Source organism: Schistocerca americana, chromosome 1 (assembly GCF_021461395.2).
Source record: "Schistocerca americana isolate TAMUIC-IGC-003095 chromosome 1, iqSchAmer2.1, whole genome shotgun sequence".
In the NCBI taxonomy this organism is placed as follows: domain Eukaryota; kingdom Metazoa; phylum Arthropoda; class Insecta; order Orthoptera; family Acrididae; genus Schistocerca; species Schistocerca americana.
This window is the reverse complement of record NC_060119.1, coordinates 1,254,621,743-1,254,636,162: the sequence shown is the minus strand read 5'-3', so window position 1 is coordinate 1,254,636,162 and position 14,420 is coordinate 1,254,621,743. Positions and strand designations below refer to the sequence as shown.

The window sequence follows — 14,420 nt, the reverse complement described above, 5'->3', positions numbered from 1 at the left end:
GAGTCCATAGTAGAAATGAATCTGCTAATGATAATGTAATAAGATTGATCCTCTTCACAGCCTCCCGGAATATGATAAGAGGTATCTACTAGGTTTCCCCATAAGGAGATACACAAGGGCACATGGAAGTCACCTGGTGGTGGAACTATTAATAAAATTGATCATGTACTGATAGACCAGAGGCATAAATCTAACTTGTTTGATGTTCGAACCTTTCGTGGCCCTAATGTGGATTCAGATCATTTTCTTGTAATGGCCAAGATAAGAGCAAGGATATCAAATGCTCAGAAAGAAAGACATACAAAGAAAGAACAGTGCAGTATTGCAGCACTGCAATTAACAGAAACTTACAAATCGTACTGTCAAAGTTTCTCAGGCCCTAGAACAAGAACAAGGAATAATGCGAGACAGTAATGACATAGAACAAAAGTGACTGACTATAAAAAGAACTATAGACGTTTCAGCTAAGGAAACACTAGGGATGGAGAAAAAATCAATAAGGCCCACATGGTTTGATGAAGAGTGGAAAAGAGCGAATGGAGAACGAACTGCACAAGAAGCTTGTTGGACGATTATCGAGAGAAAAGGAGGATCGAAAAGATGACACATTACCGAAAGAAAAGGGAATGGACTAAGGCTGAAATAGAATGTATGGAATTGTCCAAGAAGAAGAATGAAACAAGGAAGTTCTTTATAAAAGTAAACAATGCAAGAAGAGAAATTTGCTCCAATAACCAGCTCGATCAGAGATGAAGGAAACATAATAAGTGAGACTAAACAGACTCTGGAAAGGTGGTGAAGATATTTTAATGACCTGCTGAATCGAGTAAGCAGGGGATATCTCTAATGATTGTGAGCAAGGATGGGATGAAGAACAGCCACTGGATGGCCAAGGGTTAGAGGACATTAAAAAAGCTTTAAGGAAACTGAAGAATAACGAGGCCCCCCGGCGCTAAAAATGGTTAAAATGGCTCTGAGAACTATGGGACTTAGCTTCTGAGGTCATCAGTCTCCTAGAACTTAGAACTACTTAAACCTAACTAACCTAAGGACATCGCACACATCCATGCCCGAGGCAGGATTCGAACCCGTGGCTGTAGCGGTCTCGCGGTTCCAGACGCCCCCGGCACTGGTAGCATTCTTGCAGAATTGCTAAAATGTGGAGGAGCAACATTAGAGCAGTCTCTGAAGTTATCACTCTCATGTGGGAACAGGAAAGGATACTAGATGAATCGAATGAAGGAATATTATTTCCCATACATAAAAAGGGTGACCGAATGGAGTGTAGAAACCACTGTGGAATTACCTTTCTGAACCTGGGGTACAAGGTGTTACCTAATATTATTTTTTATCAGCTACTCCCACAGGTGGATAAAGAAAAAGGAATATACTGAAGCGGATTTCGACGAGGAAGGTCAACAATAGACCAGATTTTCAACCTGCGCCAAATTTTGGAGAAAACTATTGAGTATAGAATTGGAACACATTACCTCTTTAGTGACTTTAAGGCTGCATACAACAGCATCAATAGAAACTAGTTGTTTCATGCCTTACAGGAGATAGGGATACGTGGAAAGCTCCTTAGAATGCTTAGAATGATGATTTCTGACGTAAGAAGCTGCATTTGAGTTTGAGGAAATTACTCAGATACCCTGGAAATAAAAAATGGCCTGTGTCAAGGAGATGCATTAGCATGCTTATTATTTAATGTAGCACTCGAGAAGGTGATTCAGGAAGCAGGCCTACAGACCAGGGGCATCATCTTCTACAAGTCAGTGCAGATTTTAGCATGTTAAGATGGCGTAGACATCATAGCACAGACAGTACCAGCACTGAAAGAAGCCTTTATAGCCTTAAGTCAAGCAAGTAAGGAGATGGGTCTTGTGATAAATGAAAGTAAAACTAAATACATGGCCTGCGGGAAAGCATATCTACCCAATATGCCATCAACTTTCAGTATGAATGGATACACATTTGAAAGAGTTGATAGCTTCAAGTATCTTGGTTCCACAGTCAATTGCTTTAATGACATCTCAACTGAAATTAAGATTAGACTGATATCAGCAAGTAAGGCATATTTCACCTTGAGTAATTTATTCCAGTCAAGGCTCCTCAGCTGCCAACAAAATTCACTATTTATAAAACCCTTGTTAGACCGGTTCTCACTTATGCTTCAGAAACATGGCCCTTGACGGAAACCGATGCAAGGCTGCTCGACAGATTTGAGAGGAAAGTGTTGAGGAGAATAATTGGCCCTGTGTATGACAGAGAACAATGGAGGAAAAGATACAATGCAGAATTATGCGTTATATATGCCGATGCTCCTGTAACAAAAATCATATGATTAGATAGGATAAGTTTGGCAGGTCCTGTGGCAAGAATGGAGTAGTCTGATGTGACAAAGAAGAATCTCTTTGGTAATCAAGGAGGACAAAGAGGGCGAGGTTGACATAGAGCAAGATGGCTGGATGGAGTAGAGGAAGACCCACAGAAACTTGGATGCAGAAACTGGAGAAGGGTAGCATGTGACTGGGATGGCGGAAACTTGTTGGGAAGGCCAAGGTTCAGTCTGCACTGTAATGCCAAAGAAGAAGAAGTAGTTATGGAGAGATGCAGAGGCTTATACAAATAATGTAGCGGACTGCATTAATCAGTGGATGGGGAGGGGGGTTCGTGAATCGCATGATTTGAGTCTCCTATTGTTCCTGTTTTATATATATGACCTGCCATCAAAATCCAAGACGCCTATAGTTCCCTTTGCCAACAATGCAAGTATTATGAGGGTGGTTTGATAAGTCTGGTAAATTTCCATGACAGAATGGAACATTTTTGTGTCAACAATGTACAGTGTACAGTTGATTGTTGACAGCTGTGTTAATTGTTGACAGCTGTCTGAATTTGGTCAGTGTGTTGACTGGGATTGAAAATGGACAAAACCAATTTTCTTGCTGTTATTAAACATTTTCATGTGGAAGATTGGACTGTTGCACAAATCCAAACAGAATTGGAGAAGTTCATGTTGACACTGCACCATCATTGAAGATGATTTGCTTTTGGATTAATATAAAGCATGCTCTAGCTGTCCAACTGAGATGTCACCACAAAGGAAACCATTGATAGAATCCATGATATGGTAATGCTAGTCAACCATATAAAAATATGTAGATTACTGAGATTGCAGGCGTCTCAACTGAGAGAGAGCATAATATCCTGGGTGGAGAATTTGCTATGAAAAAGCTGCGTGTGAGGTGGAGGCCATGATTGATCACAGTCGACCAAACTGCATCCAGCACAACATTTCCATGCAATGTCTCGTGGGTTAAACCACGATACACAAGGCTTTTTGCACCCATTTCTGAAGGTTTATGATACCTGGATGAAACATTACACATCAGAGTCAAAAAGGCAGTCAAAACAGTGAACAGAGGCTGATAGAAGTTCACCAATGAAGGCAAAGACCATTTTGTCAGCTGGTTAGGTGATGGCCACTGTTTTTTTTTTTTTTTGGCATAACGTTAATGGGCTCTGTTATGTTCCATTGTTGTATTGCTTGAAACTTGCATTGGCTGAAAAAAGACCAAGATTGGCATGCAAAAAGGTGCTCTTTCACCAAGATAATACACCATCCCAAACATCAGTGATAACAGTGGTGAATGTGCATGAATTGGAATTTGAATTGTTTCCTCACTCTCCCTATTCACCAGACTTAGCCCAAGTGACTTATTTCTGTTCCTTAACTTGAAGCTTTGGCTTGCTGGGAAGAAATTTTCATCAAATGAGGAAACGAAAGTTGCAGTCAACGAGTATTTTGCAGGGTTTCACAGAATTTTTTTTTTTTTTTTCTGATGGGGCGAAAAAGTTGGAGGATGGAGCAAGTTTACACTGATGAGCCAGAACATTGCTACCACCTACCTAATAGTCACCTATGGCATGGATAACAGCAATGGCACATGGTGGCATGGAAGCAGTGAGGGCTTGGTGGGTTGCTGGAGGGAGTTGGCACCACATCTGCACACACAAGTCACCTAATTCCTGTAAATTCTGGAGAGAGAGAGAGGGGGGGGGGGATGAGCTCTGATGCCATGTTTCATCACATCCCAGATGTGTTTGACTGGGTTAAGATCTGGTGAGTCGGGGGGGGGGGGGGGCAGAACATCAATTGTAACTCGCCACTGAGTTCCTTTAACCCCCCCCCCCCCACTCACACTTGTTGAAAAATGCCACTGTTGTCGGGAAACATGATCGTGATGAAGTGGTGTATGTGGCCTGCAACCAGTGTATAAGGGGTGTTCAAAAAGAAACGAGCCAGAGGCATAATTACAGAAACCAGTATCTGTATATTAGAAGTATTGACCCTGACTGTTGAGACACTTGTCCCTCTGTGACACAAGGCAGCGAATGGCTGTCTCATAAAATTCCCGTGGCTGCGATGTGAACCAGTTCCGCACGTACAGCTGGACATTGTCGTACAAGGTGAATAGTTTGCCCCTCAGAGCCTTTTTAAGGGAACCAAAAGTGGCATAATCACAGGGAAAGAGGTCCAGACTGTATGGAGGGTGGCCGAGAACCTCCCATTTGAATTTCTGCATGAGTGCCGCGACTGTGTTTGCCGTATGAGGCTTTGCATTGTCGTGGAGCAGAATGAGTACACAGGTGAGATTGCCTGGTTATTTTGATTTGATTGGTTGGCAAAGGGTGGTCGAGATTTGTAACACCGGACATTCACTGTTGTCCCATGCTTGAGGAAGTGAATCAGAAGGGGGCCATCTTGGTCAGTGAAGAATGTCAGCATAACCTTTCCTGCACTCGTATGGATGACGACGTCCAGCTGTACATGTGGAACTGGTTCACATCGCAACTGTGGAAATTTTATGAGACAACCATTCACCGCCTTTTGTCACAGTGGGACAAGTGTCTCAACAGCCAGGGTCAATACTTCTACAGGTACTGGTTTCTGTAGTTACGCCTCCAGCTTGTTTCTTTTTGAACGCCCATTATACGATATTCCTAGGCCATCATGGCACCTCACACGAGCTCCACTGGACCCATGGATGCCCATGTGAATGTTCACTAGAGCGTAATAGAGTCACTGCCAGCTTGTCTCCTTTCCGCAGTACGGGTATCAAGGAGCTGTTGCTGTGGAAGATGACAGATTCATACCATCCCATCACCATGATGAATAAAGTATTGGGATTAATCAGATCATGTACTGCTCTATCACTGTGCCAGTGTCCAGTGCTGATGGTCATGTGCTCATTTCACTTGTAGTTAATGAATTTAGGGTGTTAACATTGGTACATGTATGGGTTGTAGGCTGCGGGGGCCCGTTGTTAGAAGTATTCAGAAAGATTGTATTCTGGCCAACATTACAGTCTGATGTTAGTTCCACCACAGTTCACCTCCTATCTGGTTTTAGCAGTGTGCCCAGCCCACAACATCTGACATCTGCAATGAGGGCAAGATACACTCCTGGAAATTGAAATAAGAACACCGTGAATTCATTGTCCCAGGAAGGGGAAACTTTATTGACACATTCCTGGGGTCAGATACATCACATGATCACACTGACAGAACCACAGGCACATAGACACAGGCAACAGAGCATGCACAATGTCGGCACTAGTACAGTGTATATTCACCTTTCGCAGCAATGCAGGCTGCTATTCTCCCATGGAGACGATCGTAGAGATGTAGTCCTGTGGAACGGCTTGCCATGCCATTTCCACCTGGCGCCTCAGTTGGACCAGCGTTCGTGCTGGACGTGCAGACCGCGTGAGACGACGCTTCATCCAGTCCCAAACATGCTCCATGGGGGACAGATCCGGAGATCTTGCTGGCCAGGGTAGTTGACTTACACCTTCTAGAGCACGTTGGGTGGCACGGGATACATGCGGACGTGCATTGTCCTGTTGGAACAGCAAGTTCCCTTGCCGGTCTAGGAATGGTAGAACGATGGGTTCAATGACGGTTTGGATGTACCGTGCACTATTCAGTGTCCCCTCGACGATCACCAGTGGTGTACGGCTAGTGTAGGAGATCGCTCCCCACACCATGATGCCGGGTGTTGGCCCTGTGTGCCTCGGTCGTATGCAGTCCTGATTGTGGCGCTCACCTGCACGGCACCAAACACACATACGACCATCATTGGCACCAAGGCAGAAGCGACTCTCATCGCTGAAGACGACACGTCTCCATTCGTCCCTCCATTCACGCCTGTCGCGACACCACTGGAGGCGGGCTGCACAATGTTGGGGCGTGAGCGGAAGACGGCCTAACGGTGTGCGGGACCGTAGCCCAGCTTCATGGAGATGGTTGCGAATGGTCCTCGCCGATACCCCAGGAGCAACAGTGTCCCTAATTTGCTGGGAAGTGGCGGTGCGGTCCCCTACGGCACTGCGTAGGATCCTACGGTCTTGGCGTGCATCCGTGCGTCGCTGCGGTCCGGTCCCAGGTCGACGGGCACGTGCACCTTCCGCCGACCACTGGCGACAACATCGATGTACTGTGGAGACCTCACGCCCCACGTGTTGAGCAATTCGGCGGTACGTCCACCCGGCCTCCCGCATGCCCACTATACGCCGCTCAAAGTCCGTCAACTGCACATACGGTTCACGTCCACGCTGTCGCGGCATGCTACCAGTGTTAAAGACTGTGATGGAGCTCCGTATGCCACGGCAAACTGGCTGACACTGACGGCGGCGGTGCACAAACGCTGCGCAGCTAGCGCCATTCGACGGCCAACACCGCGGTTCCTGGTGTGTCCGCTGTGCCGTGCGTGTGATCATTGCCTGTACAGCCCTCTCGCAGTGTCCGGAGCAAGTATGGTGGGTCTGACACACCGGTGTCAATGTGTTCTTTTTTCCATTTCCAGGAGTGTGTAAGGCAAATTGTTTATGAAACAAATATTTTTTCCTTGCTTTTTTAGCAGACTTATCAAACCATCCTCACATATTTAAGCCTAAAGGAGAAACTTCATCACTTGAAAATATAAAAATAAGATTTCCTTAAAAAGTAATAACTGGTTTTTTGAAAATGGACTGTTACTGAACTTACATAAAACACATTACATACAATTCTGTACTTCGCAATACCTGACAACACCATTAGAAATAACACAAGGGAAAATCGGTATATGAATTAGAGTATTCTAAAGTCTTAGATTTTTGTATTGGTGAGAAACTGAATTGCAAATCATATGTTATAAATCAATTGTAATTGTATAAGTTCTGTAACTTGCTTTATAGGCCAGTAACACTAAACCAAAAAAGTAGAAGAATCGGAAATAATTTCTGCAAAAGGTTTTATTGTTTTAATGGCTTCATTTGTGGTCTGGTATGTCTCTTGTAGGTTTTCCCCCTTGGCAAAATTGCGCTTCAGTGGTGGGGAGTAAAAATGTACCCCAAAAGGGGTATTTTTGCGGTTTCATGGTATATCTCATACAGGACTCATAATATCGAAAACATGGTCCAATTAAAAGTTGTAGGGCATTAAATTCCAAATTGAATAAGCCTAGACACATATCTTTTAGACCACCCATTCCCATACTAGAGCTCATCAAAATTGGACACATTTTATATGTTTATGGAAAATTTATGTTTAACTTGCTTTTTGGTAGTATCATCTCAACTAACTCACCTATCATTAAAGCAATCCATAAAAAACTTACAAAAGAATAAATTCTGTGTTTGATGAGACCAAAATTGAACATTTTAAACCACCCTCTCCCGTACAGCTCCACCTTAAATTAAAAGTTGGACCATTTCTCATCATCAATGAATACTGTTTAAACTGTATTTCCTCAATAAGTGGTATTTACACGATATTAAAGATATTAATAGAGCACTCCAATGTATTAATCTTGTACTTAGTAAATATAGTAATACAATAAAGTATTAAAATTTTAAATAATAAAAAACTAATATTAAAAATTGGTTTCGTACAGAATATGATGATATCAATTCACTTGATTTGAACGTGGAGACAGGGAAAGAAACAAAATTCCTGAAATCAGTTAGTGGCTATTATATTTCATAATGACGAAAATTGTAGATAAAGGTATGATGATGAAAAGGGGAGCAAAATAATTAGGTACACAAATTTCACATACGTCAACATTTAATTGTCATTGAGCCACTCGGCTCCTCAAAGTCCGTAATTTCCCTGTTGGAGTCTGGCACTCCCATCACTCGGCTACTCAAAGACTTGTGATTTTCTTCGCCCCATATATGCTTTCTAGGTCTTCATCAACTTGTGATTTGTGTTTCATCTAGTTGGAGGGACTTAGTGCTGGAGCTCCCCCTGCAGTTGACACAAATAAGTGAGCACTTAATCCCAGCCTTCCAACACCCATAATCGACTGCATATCCATTGTTACATTTGCAGAAAATGGTGGAGAGAGAGACTGTGGAGCAGGTTCCTTGGACGTAGAAACAGGATCAAGATCAAAGTTTGGAACCTGTCATCCCCAGAGGAGCAGATCCATCAGTGTCCTAACCACATTAGTACTTGTAGACAAATTCTCAAGCAATTTAGCAGACTGTTTTGGATGTTGGTGGTAGGGATGTGAGGTTGAATTTGGATTTCATGAGGACACATCAAATCACAAATCCTCATCAACTATCACAACCTTCTCATGCTCCCGTGATACCTCAAGGGCTGTGTCAACAATCAGGAGGTCTGCATCTTTAGTAGCTTGCTACAGTGAGAAGCTTTCACCTTGAAGCCTCTCAGTAAGCAAGGTAATGAGATGCATATAGGAATTGCTCCTGATTCATGGTCACCATCATTAATTTGGTAAAGATTACTTTAGGAGTAAAGTGTCTTTTGCTTCATCAGAGGTGCTCAGGACATTTGATGCTCTTGGAGGGCTGATCTTTTGGGTAGCCATCAGACACTACACTTGTAGCACCTTAGTTGTATTGTCTTTTTAAGTAATCAACATATTTGATTAGGATTAACTGGAATGTTTCACCATTCCTCCATACAACCTCGTGGACAAAAAACATGCCATTGATGACAACAGTTGCTCCTTCCTGGTTTACGCCATTCAGCTCATAATGGAAGAATTCTTCAAGCTGTTCATTGGATTTCTTGAGGAGTGCTGTCCAGTTGAATGTGGTTTCAGAGTTCCCTGGTGCTTCCTCACCATCAGTGGTCACCTTAGATTTGAATCCTTGTGTACACATTGCTCCTTTTTTTCAGCAAATATGATGATGTCAAATATTTGACCAACTAGGTGAGCATTGAGGAATTGCCTAGTTTCAAAGTTTCTGTGGCAGTTGATTGACGGCCGATTTCCTTCCCAATCCTTCCCTAACCCGAGCTTGCGCTCAGTCTCTAATGACCTCGTTGTCGACGGGACGTTAAACACTAACCACCACCACCACCACTGATGGACACAACTAAATTAGTAAGAGGGAAAGGATCATGGGACTGAAATGACTCAATAAATATCTGAAGGCCTGCATTGTCATGCTGTGTTGTAGCATTCCTTGCATCAACATGTTGCGCTGAGGTAGTGAGTGATATCCCACAAAACTCTTAAACCTGCTGGGTCATTGTAGCAACACTTGGCATGGTCAGAATCCATCTACTCAGAGTACTATGTGAAGGGCCGCAGCCATGACTGAGCCCTCTGGTACTTTCCAACAAGCACATACGGTTCCAACAAGCACATAAGGGTCTATTCAATCGTCCTGTCAGACCATAACTCACGCCAAAATTTATCGAAGCCACCCGTTGGGCCCAAATCTTTTTTTAAATAACATATTACTGTATTTACTAGGTACAAGAATAGTACTGTTTAGATTCTGTACTCTTCTCCACAACCAACACAATCATTTGTCCACCTTTAATGTGGAAATGTTTGGAAACAAGCGATAAAAAAAAATCACTTTTGATCTCATCGAACACAGAATTTATTCCTCTATAATTTTTTTATGGACCACTTCATTGCTAAATGGGTTAGTTTAGATCGATTGTCAATAAACAGAATTAAAACGAAAATTTTTCATAAATATGTAAAATATGTCCAACTTTGATGAATTCTAGTAAGGGAATAGATGGTCCAAAAATATGCGTCTGGTCCCATTCAATGCAGAATTTATTGCTCTGCAATTTTTAATAGGGACATGTTTTTGATTTTGTGCAGGAACACAGAAAGCATGTTGATTGGTCTAGAAAAAGTTTTGTGTAGGTAGAACTTCCCACCAGCTTAAAAGCTTGCAGAACACCGATGTTGAAGGATAATAACCATACTAGTGTGCTATGCAATAGATCAAGATATCGCACAAAGACATAAAATAGTCCCAGGAATACATTAAGAACCGTTTATTCTAATTGTAATTTAAAGAAGATAATAGAAGACAACACATAATGGGTCATATTCATTTTCAAAAGTGGGTACATGTACTGTGACTCAGGGGTGTGGAGTCATATGTTCAGTGGAGTGGGCACCAGCTAAGCTGTTAGCACACTCAGAACATGAAGTCATTTGTTGGATCCCTGAGAGGCAAGTCACATAGATGAATGCTCAGGAAAAATGTTCATTTCTGATATAACGGTGTTACATACTATCACTCTTTGACCACTGCTCAGAATGTTAGGAACAGCATCTTCGTAGCGACAAATTGTGCTGCAAGAATTACGCACAGTATTGTGTATGGGTAGGAAGTGACTTTGAATGTGTGTACAAGTATCGTTTCCAACTCACGACGATTATTAGGATGATGGTAGGACTGCATTCTCAAGTCATGATGGTGTCTCAACATAATGCGTAAGTGATTTTAGTGCATGGCTTGGCACTTGTGAGATTTCTCGTGGTTGTATCTTGAGAGGTTAACAAGGCAAAAAGCAGACTGGTTGCATGATGGAAGTATTGAATCCTGGTCCTTTTATCATGTGCAGTTTAGAACCATTTTTGAGAGATCCATGCGGCGATGCAGAAAATTATTGCAAGTTAAACTTCTATCACATATTTTTCTCTTATTGTACCTATCTTAAATTACATAGTGCTTGAGATAGGTTTATGGAGTCCTATATGTGGTTAATGTGAGTAAAGTTCTCATCGTCGTGAGTACTTAATTAAAGGGAAGAATCATATTTAACATGACTGATGGTAGTAATCAAGGTGTATAAGGGAAGACATTTGCCCAATACTGCTCTCGTTCAAAGTTCTTACTGTCAGGAGCTCTAAAATAGTTTATGGAAATGATATGCTGGAAAAATAACCTGCACCTACATCTACATCTGCACTCTGCAAACCACTGTGAAGTGTGTGGCAGAGGGCACCTCCCATTATACCAGTTGTTAGGGCTTTTTCCAGTTCCATTCATGTAAGGACCACATGAAGAATGATTGCTTGGACACATCTGCACGCACAGTAATTAGTGTAATCTCACCTTTGTGATCCCTGAGGGAATGATACATTGAGCATTAGAGTATATTCCCAGATACATAACTTACAGTTGGTTCTAGAAACTTCTAAATAGGCTTTCATGGGATAGTTCATGATTATCTTCAAGAGTCTGCCACTTGAGTTCTTTCAGCATCTCCATGACACTCTCCCATGGGTTGGACAAACCTGTGACCATTTCTGCTGCCCTTCTTTGTATATGTTCAGTATCCTCTCTTACAAGGGGAGGCCGCCAATTGTGAAATTCAGATTTGATTCATACTGCGCATAATAAAAGCTCATGGCCAGAGGTGTAATGTGGAAAAGCACCAAGATGCACTTCTCAGCCATTGTCGAGAAAATCGAAAGTTAAAAGAAACCGTTGTGGTGAAATACCCTCCATGATTGACAATTTTCTACAGCGTCGTGGCGCAGCGGTAAGCGCTCGGGTTCGTAATCTGGAGGTCGCCGGATCGAATCTCGCGCCATGCATCTTTTTTTTTATTATTTGTTTTTTGTATATATATATATATATATATATATATATATATATATATATATATATATATATATATATATATGGTTATAATAGAGGGAAACATTCCACGTAGGAAATATATATCTAAAAACAAAGAACAAGCAGGCTTGTGTCTGTATATGTGTGGATGGATATGTGTGTGTGTGCGAGTGTATACCCGTCCTTTTTTCCCCCTAAGGTAAGTCTTTCCGCTCCCGGGATTGGAATGACTCCTTACCCTCTCCCTTAAAACCCACTTCATTTCGTCTTTCCCTCTCCTTCCCTCTTTCCTGATGAGGCAACAGTTTGTTGCGAAAGCTTGAATTTTGTGTGTATGTTTGTGTTTGTTTGTGTGTCTGTCGACCTGCCAGCACTTTCATTTGGTAAGTCACATCATCTTTATATATATATATATATATATATATATATATATATAATAGAGGGAAACATTCCACGTAGGAAACGTATACGAATGCGCAACCTTGTTCATGTCGTGTCGGATTACCAGGACAGCCTTTGACATATATATATATATATATATATATATACACAATATTCAATCACTATGTCTGGACAAGTCTTGCCTCTTGTTTTCGTATGCCTGTAAGAGTCCACAGGTACGTTTGGACCCAGAGCACAGAAGACAGTCGACGAGTACGCCAAGAAGTATACCAACGTTGTTATTACATCCTCCAAATCCGGTAAACCAACAAGGGGTTTGTTCATGGACTTCTTGTGTAATGCTTTGCAACCATACGTACAAAAGAAAGAATTTCTCCTTCTGATCGACTCTTGGGGTGGGCAAACGAACGCGGCATTATACGATGAGATGTTCCAGGACGATAAGAAGTTACCAACGTGCACTATAAAAGTCATTCCTCCAAAGTGCACTCCTCTTGTCCAACCGTCTGATGTGTATTTTTACCGGCAGGTAAAAAATTTGATCAAGCGCCTTCAAAATTGTGCTTTTTTAATCGAGCGAAACCATGACATCAACTCCAGAGAAACCCAATCCATCGTCCATCACCAATTGTCTTCTCCGATTTTTGCCGATATGATACGATACGCGTAGTATGCATTAAACCTGATGAACGATGGAACAATTTTTCAGAATGTCAATCAGATGTTTCCCAACAGATAATTTAAAAAACAATTGTTCTTGTAAAAACGCATCGTTTATCAGATATGCTCGATGTCGTGCTATTATCTGCTTTCCATGTTTCTATGATAACTATCACTCTGGTTCGTGCAATACTCCAGCTACTTCTGGTCGCTAATTGTTAATTATGTGCGAGAGTATACCGAACTTTTCAATAAATTGTATCCACTTGAATATTATTTGTGATATTGTGTTTTATTTCAAGTATTATTTTTCCACAACAAACGACTTTCAACAACTTATTATATGCATAATTGTTGCAACTGATTACCGGAAATTATATATATATATATATATATATATATATATATATATATATATATATATATATATATATATATATATATATATAAAAAAAAGTGGCATGGCGCGAGATTCGATCCGGCGACCCTCGGATTACGAACCCGAGCGCTTACCGCTGCGCCACGATGCTGTAGAAAATTATCAATCATAGAGAGTATTTCACCGCAGTGGTTTCTTTTAACTGTCGATTTTCTCAACAACGGCTGAGAAGTGCATCTTAGTGCTTTGCCACATTACACCTCTGGCCATGAGCTCTTATTATGCGCAGTATGAATCGAATCTGAATTTCACAATTGGCGGTCTCCCCTTGTTAGTCCTGTCTGATATGGTTCCTACACACTAAAGTAATATTCTAGGATGGTTCGCACAAGTGTTTTGTATGCAATCTCCCTTATAAACTAAATGTATTTCCCTAGTGTTCAACCATTGATCCCAGTCGGCCTTCTGCTTTACCTAAACCAGCCATATGATTGTTCCATTTCATTACACTAGAGATTGTTACACATAGGTATTTGTATAAATTGACGGATTCTAACTGTTTGACTCACTGATATTGTAGTCATAGAATACTTTGTTCCCTTATTCTGTGAAGTGCACAATTTTACATTTCTGAACATTTAAAGCAATTTTCCAATCTTTGCACTGCTCGGAAATCTCATCAGTATCTGACTGGATATTTGTGCAGCTTTTTTCAGATAGCGTTTCATTATAGATAACTACATCACCTGAAAAATAGTAAGGTTTCTGTTAACACTTCAAGGACCGCAAGCACATTTTCATGGGTGATCTGCTTTGGTAGACCTATTTATTGTGAATGGTTTATTCTACAGTTCCCATTTTCTATTGACTCCTACCAGAAGGATCACTGACCGTCATTTTGACAGTAATGGATGTGTGAACAATAGATTTTAGACCTATCCACAGAAGTAGTTGTTATCTTCCTGATTTGTGTAGGCATTCTGCAGACCCTTTGTCAATGAGGAAGTAAGTTTTCTTTTTCAAGTTTTGCAGTTTGTGTTGGCCACATTTCAATAGTTTCATAATGGGTT

The 14,420-nt window shown here is 41.5% G+C and overlaps 1 protein-coding gene across 3 annotated transcripts in view; it reads left to right on the top strand.

Moving 5' to 3' along the window:
* LOC124560006 overlaps positions 1-14,420 on the top strand; it is a 57,520-nt gene that overhangs the window by 13,574 nt on the left and 29,526 nt on the right. The gene's annotated exons all lie outside the window — the stretch shown is intronic.